The 16662-nt window shown below is 46.8% G+C and overlaps 1 protein-coding gene across 2 annotated transcripts in view; it reads left to right on the top strand.

Moving 5' to 3' along the window:
* Positions 1-16662, top strand: part of GAREM2 (GRB2 associated regulator of MAPK1 subtype 2) — a 475556-nt gene that overhangs the window by 444101 nt on the left and 14793 nt on the right. The gene's annotated exons all lie outside the window — the stretch shown is intronic.

Here is a 16662-nt window from a genome sequence, read left to right on the forward strand (position 1 = left end):
AGCCCGACCTGCATTGGTTCCGGTATTGTGAAGGGTAAACCCGTGGTGTCCGGCAGAGGAATAAGTGGCGCAGCCGGCTTGCATTCACCCTTCCTTTCAGCCCGCCTGGCATCAATCTGTAACACCAGATCAAGGAGTTCACCAAATGTAGACGGGACCATAGGCACAGTGGCTAAGATGTCTTTTAGTTCCTCAGACAACCCTTTATAGAAAACAGCTGATTTCTTTTCTTCTGGCCAATCCGTCTCAGCTGCTAACTGGTTGAACCGGGTAAGGTAGGCAAACAGGGAGGTTGTGCCTTGGCGCAGGTTCAAGAATTCCAAGTCAGTAGCCTGAGACTTATAGCGAGTATCGAAAACTCTATGCATGGCTGTTATTAGTGCAACACAGTCGTAAGGCAAGTATCTGTTTGACTCGAGCAAAGGGTTTGCCCATGCAGCTGCTGTTCCACCTAGGTGGGAAAGCACAAATGTGGCTTTGGTGGTCGATGTGGGAAAAGCTGTAGGGTGGCATACAAAATGCAATTTGCATTGATTAATGCAGGTCCTGTAATGTTTTGTGTCACCAAGAAACCGTTTAGGGGGAGCCAATGGAAACTGTGCGGCCATTAGGACCGGTGGCGCCGCAAAACCCGCACCAGAGGCCGAAGATGCCCCTGAGGTAGATACAGTAGCATTAGACGTGTCGACCCTCAGAGTTTGGGGTGATGGAAAGCCGCGAAGGCCATCAATTCTATGATGTAAGGCGTCATGGGCAGCAGACCATGTCTGCCCTAAGCTCAGCCACCAAGCGAACTATGTCGGCTAAGGGATCCTCTCCTTCCATGGCTTCTATTTCTGTCACTCACTGTAAAGTGTAAGCCTGGAGTCGGAGACCATGTCTGTAGTGTTCAGGGTTTGATTGAAGAGCTCGGGTTGGAGCCTCCACCCGACCCGCCTCTCTATGAGGGAATACACTCTTTTTAATGATATGATCCTCTACCGTAAGGGTAACAGTACAAGGAACCGATCACTCAAAAGACCAGGGACAACGCACCGCCACGGAACCAGCTGTAAGGCAAGAAAAAAAAACATGAGTGACAAGTGGAAGACTACAGAAACAATCAACACCCTCTCTAAGATATACCTGATGAATTCTCCTTGGGTTGTTACTAAAAACGCAGGTCAAGGTTTACCTACAACATAAAGCAGTAATATAAAACCCAAATGACTGATCAGGAGTTACACCAATTATCCAGAAGTTGGTCTTACCCCTATATGTACTGGCTATTTCTTCCAAGGAAACAACGACCGGTACAAAATAAGAAAAAGGTATATGGTAAAGAGCGGTCAAATATAGTATCTGGATTTGTAGCAGTTCCCAAGGTTCGGAGACGAGAAACAAGGAAACCAGAAGGTAAATAAGTGTAATGGTTGAACGTACTTGTTTGCATGCGAGGTATTGGAACAGCGAGAGAGGAAGGCGGCATGTAGTTGGAGGTGGGTGGGGCTACACCACGTGCCAGGCAAGAGGTATTCGCTGTGAGTAAGGGACCACAAAGTAAGTTGTCTTTCAACACAAGGCGAGGTATGGAAAGCCAGGATGCGCTCCGGGTCAATTAACAAACTGGAAAGTCAGGAGCAAAATCACGAGGCAGAGCAGTTCCGTTAGAATAGCCGAGGGTCTAATGAGAGGCAAACAGAAACATGGACGGAGCGTGAGCCAGAAGGAGTCCGGATGGCAGGCAAAAAGGGTCTGGTACACAAGAAATTCGAGAGCGACCTTAAAGGGGTAAGAGCAATGAAGACGTGACTTCACGGGAGTAACTTCAAATAGAATCAGCGATTCCCGAGTTACGGCTGTTTTTGTAGGTGGAGCGCCGTAATGATGAGAGCTGTCAACGTAATCACGCAACCCAGTTAGCATGGGTAATGTAGTGCAGGATGCAGAAGTTACCAGCTCCCTCGTAGCTTCCATCGAGAAAAGAAAGGAGCAACGTAATGCTGCACACCCCAGGGATGGCTACAGGAGAAAGAAACCGAGTCTTGCCCCCATGTGAGGTGAAGGAATGCACCGGCCGCTTGAATGTGCGGTGGCGAAGTGTAACAAACGCCACTGAGAGGCAAGATCACGTCACACCCAGTAGGAGAGACGTATCTTCATTAATCCGTTATTATCATCACCTTTTGTTTAATTTCTGTATAAATAAAGCATGTGAACTGTTGTTCCTGGGTCCAGCCTTTTTTGCATTCCATTTGGGCCTGCGGATATTACTGAACACCTTTCAGTTTAAACATGAAAAGATCAGCCATTTTGGTCGGGTACAAACCTATCAGCATGTGGAGTCTGAGGAATCCTGTGGCGCCTTCACCAATCCCCAGCCTAATGTTTAGTTTATTTTAGTTTATTATTTATAGGACGTGCCATACCCTGGGGCATCAGGGGGCACAAGACATGAATATGCTCAATTTAGTTACAGGTACATGTTAAGTAGGAACAGTGCAGGGTCATCATACAATTTCCAGTAGGGGGATATATACAAGGCCGGATCTAGGTCCAGAAACAAAGTTTTACAGGTGCAGGTATTCTTGAGGGGAATATAAAATAATAATATATACAGTAATAATATACACGCACCAGGAACATTCCAGTGCAGGAAGAAAGAGGCAAATTCAAATAGCCTGGTAATGGGGTGCAGGTAGAACACCAGGTTAGTTCGCCAGTGGATACAATCAAGTCAAGCAAGTCAGGGTAGTTAGGTGTCATTTGCTCTCAACCAATTGGTCAAGTTCTGTCTAAATTTCGCAAAAGGCTGGGGTTCTCTAATGCCATGGGGTAGTGAGTTCCACACCTGCGCAGCCTTGACTGGGGAGCTATGTCCTCCTATAGTAGCGAGTTTAAATCGCGGTAGTTGTAGGCAGTTCGCGTTTGCTGTTCTTGTGGGTCTGGTCGAGGTTCTTAGATGTAGCCTGTCCTTGAGGTAGGGTGGTGCTTTGTTGTTGAGGCACTTGTGGGTAAGGGAAGCAATTTTGAGTTGAATTTTATCAGAAGTGGATAGCCATTTATAATCTCTTCTAACCGAAGATATGTGCTCCTTTCTGTTAATCTTGAGAGCTGTTCCCAGGCCATTGTTCTGGAGGACCTGGATTTTATGGATAGTCTGTTTATTAGCCTCAATGTATAGTCGATTACAATAATATTAGCCTCAATGTATAGTCGATTACAATAATCCAACTGGACAGTATAAGGGCTCTGGCAAGCGTGATGCAACTGTCTGTAGAGAGGAATTGTTTGCTGGCTCTGATGAGTTTGCATGTGTATGCAGTAGCTGAGGCTAGAGAGTTAACTTGTCTAGCAAAGTTCAAGGGGGCTTCTAGGTGAAAGCCTAGGGTCTTCACTTCCTTTGCTACTTTTATGTTATTCCCATTGATAATGAAATTGGCATAGTCAGGGCTGAGTTTGGATATGTATGTCGGGGTACCTAGGATAATGAGCTCAGTTTTGTCATCGTTCAGGCATAAGCCGTGTGTGGCCATCCATGCCTGAACGATGCTGTAGATTTTATTCACTAAGGCCAGATCCTTGACGTAGTCTCCTGAAAGCGGAAGGAGGATCTGGGTGTCGTCTGCGTAATTGGTGTAAGCAATACCCAGATGATCCATTTCGTCAAAGAGCGGCTTTATGAATACATTTTAGAGGGTGGGTGACACACAAGATCCAAAAGGTACACCACATGTTATGGGGATCGGGTCTGCTGAGGCTGATGGAGAGAAGACTCTCATAGTTCGGTTACTCAAGAATGACTTGATCCATATTACAGCCTCTTTAGAGAAGTGGGCTGCAGAGTCTAGGTGCCTACATAAGACTGTATGGTCGACTAAATCAAATGCCGCTGAGAGGTCTAACAGGAGGAGTAGGGCTGCTTGGCCATTGTCTCTGCATTGATCTATTTGGGCCTTGAGATCGATTAAGGCTGTCTCAGTCCCATGCTGTGGGCGGAATCCGGATTAGCGGGTTCCGAGTAGGTGGTTAGATTCAAGGAGGTTTTGTATTTGCATGTATGCCACTTTGTCTAAAATTTTTAGAAGAAAGGGCACGGTCGTGATGGGCCTGAAGTTAGTGGGAATGGCCGGGTAAAGGGTTTGCTTCTTTAAAAGTGGCAATACCAAGACTCTTTTAAGTTATTCGGTACAGTGCCTATGGTAAAGGATGAGTTGATGAGTTTGGTTATGAATGGCGATAATTCTCTCGCAGCATCCTTAATCAGTTGGGCAGGGCATTGATTGCCTTAACAGTTGGACGGTTTAAGTCCCAGGATAACTTTTTCTACCTCAATGGTCGATACTTTGGAGAAGCGAAAACGCGATTCTAGTTTGGGTTTTGGTGGAGGTGCTATAATCTGCGTGGTATGAGGCGATAGGGATGCTTTTTTTAGGGCAATTTTAGTTTGTAGGTTGGCTACTTTGTTGGTTAGGGCAGACTGTATGCTAGAGCACCATTTTTTATCCTTGGTACAGTTTTCTTGGGGAGCAATAGGTGTTTCCAGTTCTTTCAGAATGCTGAACAATTCTCTGACACTATATTTAGATTGAGATATTCTGGTATTATACATTTCCTGTTTGGCTAGTAGGATGTCTTTCTTGTATTGGGATGATGCCTTGGCGAGGTTACGTTTATTTTCGGCTGAAGGAGAGAGTCTCCAAATAGTTTCAAGTTTTCTTTGAATTAGCCTGCGATTTTTTAGATGAGGAGTGAACCACGAGTTAAGATGTTTTTTCGGTTTACTGTTCCGTAGTTTGAGCGGAGCTATGTGGCCAAGGGTTGTATTAATAGTTTCATTAAATTGTTCAACTAGCACATTGGGATCCATATTGACTGAGAATGAGTCAGTTGCAGTAGTATGATGGGCAACAGTTTTTCCGCTGTCATAAGTTTTTTGTTCCTTGTGGGCATAGGAGGGGCAAGTGAGGACAGGTCCATGGCCGAGTTCGTTGCTACTGTAAATAATAGTAGATGGTGGTCAGTCCAGATCTGGGGTACAGTATCTGTGATGGTTACTTCACAGTTGTATTCCACTATCCAGTCAAGGATTCAACCTTTGTTATGAGTGGGAAGGTTAACTTTCTGGGCGAATCCCAGTTCTTTTAGGATCAAGGCAGTAGCTGTTGACTGGATGTTATTTAACATCATTGTAGCCTAGGTTGAAGTCCCCTAGCACTATTGTTTGGGAGGTGTTTTTTAAGTTATTGGACAGGGTTGTAGAGAGATCCTCAGAAAAGGTTCCAATAGGACCTGGAGGTCTATAGATAAGGAAGAGGTTTAATGTTTGGGAGCTAGCGGTGGCAATTTTGACCGTGAGGCATTCGCAGGATTTCATAGTGGGGGTTGTGGTAATTCTCATGTCTAGACTGATTTTAGCTATGATAGCTAGACCTCCACCTCGAGAGGTGTGTCTGTCTGCTCGTAAGATGGTATAATTGTCGGGAACTGCTAATGATAGGGCAGGGCCTGCCGCATCATGAATCCAAGATTCTGAGATAGCCAGGAAATCAAGGTTGTCTGCGAGAATGATATCTGAGATCTCTGTTGCGTGTGCGACTAGAGACCTAGCGTTTATATGTCTCCTCCCATGCGGCCAAGGGAGGGGACTACCTGATCCTAACCCTGGGGGCGGTTTCAGAGGGAAGGATCTCATGGGAGGAGACGGTTATCCAGGGGAGTGGTGACTCCACTAGGAAAGAGGCAGTATTCATCTTTCTCTGAGGATGAAGATGAAGTAATTCCCATATATGTAATGGCATACTACCAATGTACCAATCCCTCGAATGTGAAATTGCAGACTCTTTCCAAAAGCTCCCCATACTTTCGTAATCCTCAGTATATAGAACAATCTGATGTAATTAAAAATAATAACAGAGCAACTTAATGTTACACCTTTTTCTATGGACTTCCATTCCTACAATACTGAAAGTACTGGGAGGAAGAAGAAGAGCGTAGAGGCGATGAGGACTCAGAATGAGGAATACTGAAAGGGGCAGTCTAGTCGTTGCCAATTGAAACACCTGATAGTAGAGTTAAACCCTTAGATAAAAGCCAGCTGGAGAGTGAGAAGAATGATGGTGAGGTTGAGGCAGAGGAAGAAGATCGTGGAGCAGTTAATGGCCATGAGGGAAGCATAGCTGGGAAAGCTACCATCATCCAAGGTGCAGAAGTAGTCAATGAGAGACGCCCGCTTGCACGAGCCACCCTAACGATGGAAAACAAAGAAGACTGCAGAGTACACGCAGCGGAAGAAAGCGTACTAAAAGGGAGCCCAGGTGAGAAGACGGGCTTCCCGGACAGCGTGTGGAAGATGGGCATCGCAGCGGAAGATCACCAGGGCGGTCGACACTCCCAGAGACTGTTGCATCACTCACCAGAGACTCGTAGATGTGAGGAAGAAAGTCAATGGGAAGCAGGAGGACCGCCGCGAAGCTGAAGAGCCAGCAAAAGGTGCCTCAGAGAACCAGTGAGTTGGCAGATGTGAAGGCATCATGAGTCAGACACAAACAACAGATTCAAGTTTGTTAAACAAAGTTTTATTAACTCAAAAGAGGAGGGTGGAATAACGCCTAACTTGCCCTATTCTAAGGTGGCATTTTCATACCTAAAGAACACTAAGGGTAGTCTGTGTCAGGAAGTCCAAAGTAATTATCTGTCTGTGTCCAAAACCTGTACTTGCCCTCACAACTAACTGCATACAATGCCTAGGGATGTCGGCATAAAAAAAATGAATAGCATTCAAAATAAAGTTCAGAACTTCTTCTAGCTCCTGGCTTGTAATCAGGTTCTCCTTCCCCAAGTTCACAATAGTTCACAAAACACAGGTGTTCCCTTCCTCAAGAATTCAAAACTTCACACTTTCAATGCATCACTTGGCTACAAAAATCACCTAAATGGTTATTGCAAAACCCAAACCTCTTTATAGGTGTTTCCGTGGCTTTTCCCTTCAGGGTCATCCGGTCTAGGCACAGTTGTCAGACCACACGGTCCACCAATTACAGGTCACGCAACGGGGTCCCCTTTGTGACTACTTTTCCATCAACACCCGTTCACTGCTTCTCCTTAACAGTCATTCATTCTTCGTTCACATGCGTCACACTCTCCTGACACTGTACCGTGGCTTGGCTGGCTACCATGCACTCGTGGCACTTTCTTATGTGGAAGTGTCCCAAGGAGCAGCTTCTGCTATTCCGGTGGAGAAAAGATGAAGTCTCTGGAAGATGAAGAAGAGTCCCAGCGTTGTAGAAATGAATAAGGAAAAGACTGACAGCAGCGCTGGAGAGTCACGAGAGCAATTTCCTGTAGTTCTGCAGATGTCAAGGTTTTTCAGCAATCAGCCAGAGATCCAGCAATGAGTCACTGATGTGGGAGGGACCCGGAGACCCGAGTGAAGGATGATTATTCTCGATCGAGTGTTTCTCAGGTCAGGGCCAGAGATGCAGAGCTGGGAGATGCAGTTGGAGGTAGTCTTCGATACAGGGATCCCAGGTCATCCTTGGCACAGGATTTGATTTCTGAGGCTGGAAACGTGAAGATGAGAGCCCAGGGAAGAACACATTTGCTATTTGCTTGAAGAGTCGCACTGGTGAGCAGCCCGCCACGGAAGATGGACCGGGAGGCAAGTTTGACCGTGCAATTGTAGGAACTAAGGCAGCACAGGCCACAGGAGCTTCCCAGGTAAGGGTGATGGAAACAGAGCGCTTGCCTGATGTCCAGGGATGAAGAGTCGCTGGTGGGTTTGTCACAGAGAGTCTTCAGCGTCCGGGCCGCAAATGGGCACTCGCTTGTGGATCCAGAGATGTAAACACAGCTGGGAGATTCAGGGAGTTTAGATCTTCAAGAAGGACCTGTGATCAAGTAATCCCCGATGGATCAGGCAGAAGGAGCTACACCTTTGTTTTCATCTGGTCACCATGGACAGTCAGAGCTTCAAGTCATAAGGCCTCTTAAGGCAGAGCACACAAAAAGAGAACTGCACTATCAGGTCTGGGAGTAAGCCTGGCCAGGAGATAGAGAAAGCCCAAAACCTGAACAAGACAGCAATGAGAACAGGGGCTACCCCATCGAGGAAAAGGTGAGGATTCATTGCAATGTGCAGTGAATCCACGCTCTGCAAACACACAGTCTGGGATCCTATGGGGAATCCCGTGGGAAAACCCTGACTGCCGCTTGCGGTAGTGGATGTAGTATTTCCCATGCCTCCCCCTGCACTGGGAATGAGAATGCACGCTGACGCCATTATGCATTTTCCCAGTGACTACAGAGTTCTCTAATTGCAATGATCCCTTCAGCATTCTGATGGTCTCGTTAACGCAGTCTTCAGGGCCCATAACGCCCGGTACGGCCCTTGCTGCAGCTCTATAAAGCTATATTATCCCTTCCGCATCCTGATGGTCTCTGCATTACTGCACCTTTACTGCCTCATGATGCAGTATTCCAGGAAATGTGCATGTCATTGTTCCTCCTTGAAAGCATGTATTTCCATCCCTCTTTGGGCACTGGAAATGGCACCCATAACACTGCTACTATTCCTTGTCAAATAATGCAGAGTGGGGTCTGTAATGATAGTCCATTGGGGCTGGGTGCAGGCCTCTGCAATGCCAGGCCTCTTTCACCGCATTTGGGTGTCTGGCACACATTTTTTCTCTCATTAATATAACGTAAAAAGCAAGCTAAAGGCACTAACCGTTTTTAACCTTTGGGGTTTTAAAAATGTTAGGACCCACTTTTGAGGCTGGTGGTTAAAACACACAGAATTTACTACTGCTTGTTTTTACCGTTACCCCTTGACTCCCAATGAAGTCCTAAATTAGTTAACCGCACCATTCAAGTGCGGAAATACTTATTTTAAAAGTTATTAAATGTGATTTTCCTTTTCAAGGCCATTCCCTGTTCCCTTTCACCTCACCTAGGACACACAGAAAGGACACTCAGAGGATAAGTATCTCGGTACAACCTGTTTCGGCACTGCGGTTTGGACGCGGGCCGGTTTGGCGCAACCGATTCAGCGCGGCGGACATTTCGGCGCACCAATTTTGGTGCAGGTGCCTTTCTGGCGCTGTCAATTTGGCGCGAGGGATGTTTGGACATGGCTGACATTGTAGTCAGGTCTAAATGCCCTTACGCCAAATACAAATGGATTACTGGCCACAAATGACGCTCATAGACACGTACTATACCTGTTAACGTGTTTCATTTGTGACAATTCATGATTTCAGTTTTTGGTTCTTCCCGATTGTATGTCTGCAGCTCCATGGCCATAGTATTTGAGGGTTCCGAGATGCCCTGCTAATGGAAACCGGGAAGAGGCCTTGGAGATAGACTTCCTCTAGCGAGAGGCCTCCAGCAGTCCAGACCAGAGGTGTTGGAGGTCCTCCAGAGCGCAGGACTCATACTGGAAGTACGAGTATCGAGGGGATACCCACGCTCAGGGCAACAACTGAACAGGTGTATGCACTAGGGCATATGCCAACAAAGAAAAAGTTGCCCCCTTTCCCATTGTACAGATTGTTAAAGGCCCTCCTAACATTAGTGGGGGCATAAACTTGTTCCTACCTTGTCCCTGTCTGAATCTTCACTAAGTATTGGACAAGGGGACTCCTGCGGAACTCGCAGCGTTTCTCTGCGTTGGTCAAGGTCTATGTCTGCTTCTGCAGTTTGTACCACGCCTCTATTAATTCAGGCACTGTATGTACCAAACTGGAGACAACACTAGGGCAGTCATACCAACATGCACCAGTGTCTTTGAGGAGGCGCCTAGGCTGAGAACAAACGCTGAATAGATGCGTGCACTAGTAAAGCCATGCCAAAGGCGGTGGTCAGTCAAAAGGCCGAAAAAAAAATATCAAATGACAAAAATATTGGAAAAAAAATCTCGAAAAAAAAAATTGCATTTTTTATTTATTTATTTATATGTATTTTTGGGGTCAGGTAAGTAAAAAAAAGGGGTAAAATAAAAAAAATGAAAAAGGGGGGTTGGGGGAACCCCCCCATTTCGGAAAAAAACGTATTGAAAAAAAAATTCGATTTTTTTATTTTTCGAGTTTTTTAGTTCTACCTTTTTTTTCGTTATTTTTTTGTGGTCTTTTCACTATAAACCCCAGCGGGCATGGGTACCGTGACAGGGGCGCCCATGCCCAGGGCAACCACAGTATGTACTAGGGCACAATGACTTGTAAAGAACTCGTTGCTTCCCGAAGGTAGGTCTGCCCTCGATAAATACCCTAATAATGATAATAATATTAAAGGGCAGGTGTGTCAGATTGGGAGTGTACTTCAGGGACAGGTGTACGGGCACAGATGTGCCTGGAGAGACATAGATCCGGGGTCTGGGGGCCACCGTGCATGTGCTTGGCGCCCGCTGCCCAGAGCCTATGTAGGGACCCCCGGGGCTGCACACCTCCCACTGCCTTGAATGCTGCTGTTAGGGACTGGCCTTGGGGTGTGTACTCAGACCCCCCCGTATCCCACGTGCCCCAGGTCCTCCAGCAGCTGGAACAGGGAAGGGGAAGTGGACTTCTGCTGGGCTGTCGGGCCGGCAACCGGTGCAATCTGGATGCCACCTGTAAAGTGAGGCGGCGAGAGTACACACAATGTCAGAGAGAGGGAATCGCCACTACAGTGGGGCACACAGATAGCTCCTCTGTGGGCAAGAACAGCAGAGGCACGGCTGGCAGAAGAGAGGGGGCAGGTGGGACAGAGAACGCGCCCCTTGGGTACATGCAAAAAGGAGCAGTGAGACATGGTAAAGAAAAACAGCAGAGTGTGAGCTGACCATACACATGGCAGGGTCAGAGAAGCGACAGGTGCCTAGAATAAAGAGAAACAGCGCAGAGAGAGAGAGTGCACGCGTGAGTGCAGAGAGCGCTACTGGGGTCAGGGTGGCGGCCCTTGCTCTATTCCTCTACACAGCCCATCCTGCGCCTCCACTCAAACTAGCTCTTGTATGCCTCAATCCTCTCTCCTCTGCACCACCTGTCCTGTTCCTCTACACACCCTTTTTCAGTAACCCACTCTTATGTTTACTGTTGCCCTTACCTGCTATTCTTTGAATGTGTACAAGTGACATATTTGAACACCGTCGTTCATTCTTTTTATTTAACAAAAATTACATATTTCACTATGTTTTGGCGCGACAAAATAATGAGTCTTCGCGCCAAAACATACTGGCGTCGTAACATCACCGCGCCGAAATGGCCACGCCAAACCGGCTCCTGCGACGAAACGTCCGCGTCGAATCAGCCGGAGCCGAAATGACCGCTCCAATATGTCCATAGGAAAGGCGACACCCCCACCCTGTGGCTATTATCATCACTGCATCCTGTCATTTATAACAGCAAAAGTAAATAATAGAGCAGAGGAACTAAATATCCAATAACTGTTATTTATTTATACATTAGACTACAGGTGTAGTTACAATCAGCAGGAAAGCGCTTTCTCTTGAACATGTGTTGCAGTCAGAGTTTCTCAAACCTGAGGTTATGAAAACTGAAGCGAACTGGGGGGGGGGCGGGTTCCCAGGTAGTCAGAGGGAGGTGCTGAGGGCTGGATCATATCACTGCGACAGTATCAGACGCATTGCTCATGGGTTGTTTTTCACATAAAACATGGTTACTATTTTCAGGCACACAGTTTGCATTTCCCGATGTCAGTCACTCACCCGGCCACCCTGCAACACGTTTCATGGTGTCTGGGCAGGCCTGGTGCTAGCAGGGGCAGAGCCAACATCAACGTTTCGGGGCGGGGCTGGATGACAGTTTTGAAATCAGCTCGTGCGTGAGGGTATTGACCCACTGGGCACCCACTCCAACCCTCAAGCGCTGATCCCAGGAGGCTGAATAGCTATTGCGCCTTCCTTTACCCCAGTCAAGGCAGCTCTTACCCCATTCAGAAGCTCTTTAGTTGCACAAAGGGATACGCCATCTAAAAGCTGAGCGTCACGACAGAGCCGCCTTCTGCCTGCGACCTCCTCCCTTTGAGGGCTTTCTTAAGCCTTACCAAGGCAGGGACTGGCGCTACCTCTGGGCGCTAGGCATGAGCAAACTATTTCATTACACTGCTTGCGGGTACTTCAGTGAAACATTCTAGGAGACTCCAGGTGGCTTAAAACGGACTGATTTCTGGGTGCATAAAAAGCGATCGTGTCCAAGCTGTTGAAAGGAACTGGCTGTGGCTCCCAGCGGAGTAGTGAGCCCAGCTTCATGTTCTGTGCATTACCTGCAAATACATCCGTGAGACTACCCCTGCCTCCCTGCGAGACAGCAACACACGGTGTATCGCAGGATGGCACCAAGGATCACAGACGCGTCATCCCTGGGGACTCTGTGTCAGGTCAGAGCAGATAAAAGACTTCCAGTCTTGGGATCCAGGCTTTGGAATACATTCCCAAATTCTATTCGTGACAGCACATGTTTTTCTGGCTGCAGGACGCTCTGGTAGCGTCACCTGTTGGGTAGATGAAAAACAATAGAGGCGCCGCCTTCTTTTTCTCATTCCACCCACTTAGCTGTGCAACTGCACCGTTTGCAACGCAACGCCTTGGCACGTGTTGCACCATGCTCTGGCCTACCCCCGTCCACCACCTTGGTCACAGTTCCACTGCTGTTTTTGCTACACTTGCAGGACGGGTGATGCTGTGCATTGCAGCAGGTGGGACATATATAGAGGAAGTCCTGGGCCGCTCACAGGCCAGGCACAAGTAAACTTCAGTGCAGCAGGTTGCCTTCCCCTGACACCGTGTGATGGGAATAGCTCTTTGGGGTTTTCCTCTTTCTGGACAGAGGTGAAGACCACCCATACAAGGGAGGGGGGATTTGTGAGGGGGGGATTGGGAGAGAAGGGGCAGCGGGGGTGGCGATAGTGGGAGGCAGATCAGGGGTATTAGCAGAAGGAGGGAGGGGGCAGGAGGTGTTTTGGGTGTATTCACTTGACACCCGGGATGCATACGAGTTGGCCGTGGCACAAATGTTTACAGCCGAATTGACAGTGGTCAATTCCGCCGCAAAGAAGATTTTGCCGCAGCCAAATCGGGCCAAATTTAAACCCCCCAAAACACACCCCACCCACCCCATATTTACCTTTTTGGCATACACTTTGTTTCTGACCCTGCAGCATCGGATCCGTCGCTCCTGCGCGGGTCGCGAACCGACGCAGCAGGGCCTGCTTTTCTCTTTTCTGTCCCCTGCCTCCAAACCTCCGGAAGCGGGGAACACCCCTGCTACCTCAAAAGGCCATCACTACCAAACATGAGGAGTGGCAAACACCCCTGCAACCCACGTTCGGTAGTGATTTCCAAAACGGATACTTTACAAACGATTGACTGCTACTGGCCAAATTTGGCCAGATTTACCATACAATCAGTTGTAACAAACAATTTGGGTAATACCGACACCAGAGGAGTCTACATGGAACAGCGCTCAGGCAAGACAACTTTTGACAGAGCACAGCTCCATCTTGTTCCGGCCCAATTCCGTCCCTGTTAATAACACTGTTGCAGCTGCTGCGATTGATATGGCAGGCCTTGCTATTTATTTCTACTTTCAGGAGGTCGCTGCAATGCAATCAGTTAATACTTGTGGATGGTGCTGCAAGGTTTGCAGTTCAAGCCCATCCTGAGATGGCAAGATTCTTACAGTATATGTTGTTTATTTACTTTATAATTGGTGGCGATTAGGTTGCCACCCTCCCTTTCTCCAAAATGGAAAAAAAAACACAGGACAAACTATAAATAACAAAAATAACTGGGAGGCTGCCTGAGACCATTCGTGCTGTTTGCTGCAAGAGAATTCCATTGGACTGTAATGCTGGTGAGAGCAGAACCCTCCCAAAGAGACTCGAGTTGGACCTCAGAAAACATTATATTTACAAGCTTATATATGTAATAATATGGATAATATATATATACTTAAAGGGCTATTTTTCTTACTTCTTTAGGTTAGCCCCACCCACCAGCCTCAGTATTCTACAAAGAGGCACTGGCACGCGCGCACCAAGAAGTGCCTCAAAAGTGCTTGTTTGGGGTCTTATTCAGAAAGAATATGAAAGAAAGAAAAGCAATGGAAATTCGTTTTGGCACACCCAACAATAACACACAGGGCTTTGGGGTTTTGGTCAGAACAGAATGGGAAAATAGGTTTTGGGTTAGAATCACAGATGCAATGTGAGAAAGAATGAAAAGCAAGGGGAAATTCGTTTTGCATAGCACAATGGGAACACGGGCAATTTCGTTTAGCACCCTGCATATACACAAGCACTACTAAGCTTCTGACTTCTGATTTAGAATGAAGGGGATCAATGGGGAAATTCGTTTTGACACCCCGCGAACACACGTGGAAGCAGGGTTTGGGATTCATTCTTTTGGCAGAATTTTATGTCTATACTGGTTCAAAACACACTGAGAAGAGTTAGTTAGTTTTGAATGCCAGTAAACACCCCTGTGATTTCTAGAGGGGAATTAATTGATTTACTTTGATAAATATGCTAAGGATCTACACAAACAGGATATTTTCAATAGGGAAATAACTAAAACAATGCTGGACAAATATAGGGCCTACACAATCTTGGCTTGGAGGTAGTTTTACTTTCAGAAGAGGTCTGGACTTTGCATCAGGGAACACCAGAGCACCGCTGGGACTGCAAATGGTCAGTTTAGGGTCTCCTCTGAGTCCTCAAAGGGGTCCCAATGTGCTTCTATGTCTCCTGATTCCTGTCTCCAATGCAAAAACTAGGCCGATCTGCTGGGATTTTATTCACCAGGTTTCAGCAGCAGGTCGCCTCTCGGAATTCTTGGAAGAAGTCCAGCTCTGATGCAAACTGGCTTATTTATAGGGCAAATGACATCACAATTTGTCATGATTCTCGCGAAAGGGATTTGTTGATGATCACTATCCACCTGTATGCTGGTAGGATAAAGGGATGGGGGAGTGCTTTGGAATGGCTGTGGAAGGAGAGAGCTTCATCGTCTCACTTTGACAGGTGGGCTCTGCATGCTTTAGGACATAAAAATCACACCAAATGGCAAGTATCCTTAATTTTTAAATCTTTACATGTATTAACATATTGATAAGAACTACATTTTTAAGTGAATCAGATGAGACTAGTGTGGACTCTGCATGTCCTTCCTGCGCAGAGATACAGTTTTTCTTCATATCAGTGAAGAATATGCTGCTTTACAGGCATCGTATTAATTATTGCCGGCATGCTTTTAACAACTTCCGCATCTCTTGGAATCAAGGGAAGGCCCAATCACATTTTCATTCATAACTTTAGTTTTGGTTATCCCACCAAAATCATTTTAACATGGTTAGAAGGGGCTGACTGTCATCTTTAATAAAAGCCTGCCATGATCGTTGTGACTTGTACGCTGCTCCTTTTATGCATTAAGATGTATTTATCCCATTTAAGCAAACCGCCGTTTCATGTCCTCCGTCTCTCTGGCCCCCACCCTTGCACTCCCAGTTTCGTTTAACTTCAGGCATGTGAACTAAGCAGAGCTGCCTGATGGCCACACTAATGGACTTTTTATGAGGCTTGTGACCTGGAGGTCAATTCTGCTGCAGAACAGACCTGACTTTATCTGGTCTCCGTGCAATTTCTGATCTACAAAGTATTCCTGCTTGTATTTTTAAGGAAGGGCAATAATGATGAAGACAACTAGGCGTGAATCTCCAGGGCAACAGAGGGAGGTCTTGGAGTTTAGTTTCACATTAGGAGAAATGGCCAGCAGCACACGGCCTTTTAAACTCACACACAATGTAAATTTACACTGCATCCTATAAGGCTTTCACAGTTTCAACATACATGTGTGTTGCTTTGAAATTGCCCATGTAGATGAGGGAAAAATTAAAAGGACATTCTTTTATTTATTACACATGAAATGATCTGTTTCACTTAAGCTGCCTGGAGCATAATTCTGGTATCCCACTGAAGATACTTTGCACTGCTGTTTCCTTGATCTGTCAGTGCAGCTCTCCATAGATTGTCAGCCACAAGTCGTCCTTTTTCTTCCAGAAATGCATTGCGCACATCTTAGCATTTTCGGATATTTAGGCCTGCTTTCTTTCCTTTAAGATTTGGGTTCAATAGGCCGGATGTCAGACCTCATTTCTGTGCTGGCCTCTGTATTTCTGGCATCCCGGGATATATTTCACCCCACTGGGGCAATGGTGTACTGTGAGCATTAGGGGTTGGAGAGCAGTGGCTGATGGAAAGCAGTGCTAGGCAAAGAGACCAGTTGAAGACAGACAGGCCAATGGTAGACTAGCAATGAATGGGAGGTGACAACACCATTGTAGACAGAGGCCAGCGGTAGATGGAGAGGCCAGTGGTAGATGAGGAGGCCAGTGGTAGATGAGGAGGCCAATAGTAGTCAGGGAGACCAGTGGTGGACTATGGACCAGGGGAAGACAGGGAGGCCAGTAGTAGACAAAGAGGCCAGTGGTAGACAAAGATCCCAGTGGTAGACAGAGACCAGTGTTAGGTAGACAAACGAGTGGTAGACTTGCAATAAATGGTAGGTGAAGACACAACTGTAGACAGAGACCAATGGTAGATGGGGAGACAAGTGGTAGAGACTAGAGACCAATGGCAGAAAGGGAGACCAGTGGTAGAACTGGGGACCTGCGTTAGAGGGGGAAACCAGTA

Source organism: Ambystoma mexicanum, chromosome 4p (assembly GCF_040938575.1).
Source record: "Ambystoma mexicanum isolate Mex_15411 chromosome 4p, UKY_AmexF1_1, whole genome shotgun sequence".
NCBI classification, from domain to species: domain Eukaryota; kingdom Metazoa; phylum Chordata; class Amphibia; order Caudata; family Ambystomatidae; genus Ambystoma; species Ambystoma mexicanum.